This window comes from Colobus angolensis, unplaced genomic scaffold (genome assembly GCF_000951035.1).
Source record: "Colobus angolensis palliatus isolate OR3802 unplaced genomic scaffold, Cang.pa_1.0 Scaffold87, whole genome shotgun sequence".
NCBI lineage: Eukaryota > Metazoa > Chordata > Mammalia > Primates > Cercopithecidae > Colobus > Colobus angolensis.
In genome coordinates, this window is record NW_012122598.1 from 1,011,184 (window position 1) to 1,012,951 (window position 1,768).

Genomic DNA, 1,768 nt, shown 5'->3' on the forward strand with positions numbered 1-1,768 from the left:
GAAAGAAGGAGGAATAGAGGATAAGACCAAGATTTTTTGGCCCGAGTGATCAGGGCAATGGATTTGCCATTAACTGATATGGGGTAATACCACAGGAGGAGCTGGTTTTGGGAGTAGTATCAGTTGTGGACATGTTAGCTTTGAGATGCCTGTTAAGCATCCAATTAGAGGAGGCTAGCAGGTAAATAGATACACAAGTCTATAGCTTTTTTTTTGTTTTTTTTTGTTTTTTTTTTGAGACAGCATCTAGCTCTGTTGCCAGGCTGGAGTGCAGTGGCACGATCTCGGCTCACTGCAACCTCCACTTCCCAGGTTCAAGCAATTCTGCCTTAGCCTCCCGAGTACCTGGGATTACAGGCACGTGCTGCCACGTCCAGCTAATTTTTGTATTTTTAGAGGAGATGGGGTTTCACCATGTTGGCCAGGATAGTCTCAATCTCCTGACTTCGTGATCTGCCCACTTTGGCCTCCCAAAGTGCTGGGATTACGGGTGTGAGCCACCGTGCCCAACTACAAGTCTGTTGTTTGATGGTGAAGTCCAGGCTGGAGATAGAAATCTGGGAGTAATCAGTGACGCTGGATGAGATCCCCTAAGGAGTGAATGCTGATAGGAAGTGAAGGTGGCCGGGTGCAGTGGCTCACACCTGTAATCCCAGCACTTTGGGAGGCCGAGGTGGGTCGATCACCTGAGGTCAGGAGTTCAAAAGCATCCTGGCCAACATGAGAAACCCCATCTCTACTAAAAAATACAAAAATTAGCCAGATGTGGCAGGCGCCTGTGATCCCAGCTACTTGGGAGGTTGAGGCAGGGAGAAATATTTGAACCTGGGAGGCGAAGGTTGCAGCAGTGAGCCAAGATCATGACACTGCACTCCAGCATGGACAACAGAATGACACTTTGTCTCAAAAAAAAAAAGAAGAAAGTGAAGGGCATCTAGTAACAGAGTCTAGGCGCCACAATATTTAGAAGTAGTAGAGGTGCATTTATCTGTCATGGGATTAAGAAACAAAAGGGGCCAGGTACAGTGGCTCACACCTGTAATCCCAGCACTTTGGGAGGCTGAAGTGGGAGGATCACTTGAGCCCAGGACTTCGAGACCAGTCTGTGCAACATAGTGAGACCCCTGTCTCTACAAAAAACAAAAAGTTAGCCGAGTGTGGTGGCATGCACCTGTAGTCCCAGCTACTCAGGAGGCTGAGGTGGGAGGATTGCTTGTGCCTGGGAGGTTGAGGCTGCAGTGAACCATGATTGTGTCACTGCACACCAGCTTGAGTGACAGAATGAGACCCTATCTCACACACAAAAAAAAGTTGTGGAGGTACAAAAAAAAATGCTGAGACATCTCAGGGAGGAGGATTTAGGGAAGAGGTGTGGGGGCTCTTGGCTTGATCATTCTTTTTCATTCCCAGCTGCCCTTGTGGCCAGGCCCTCATTGGCCCATATCTAGATGGTCCCAGTCCACTCTCTGGGCCACTGCTTCATTCCCTTCCAAACACCACACAACAGCCACACTGACCACCTCATGCCACGCTTGCTCAAGAACCTGCAGGGACTCCTGAAGCTCAGCATTATGGTCCTAGAGCCAGGGAAAGAGAGCTGGGGCTAGATGGGACCTGAAACTCTTAGTTCATCTTTACTGCTTTGCCACTAGGGAAACTGAGAAACAGTGAGCTTTTTTTTTGTTTTTGTTTTTTTTTTTTTAGACAGAGTTTCGCTCTTGTTGCCCAGACTGAAGTGCAATGGCACGATATCGGCAGACCGCAACCT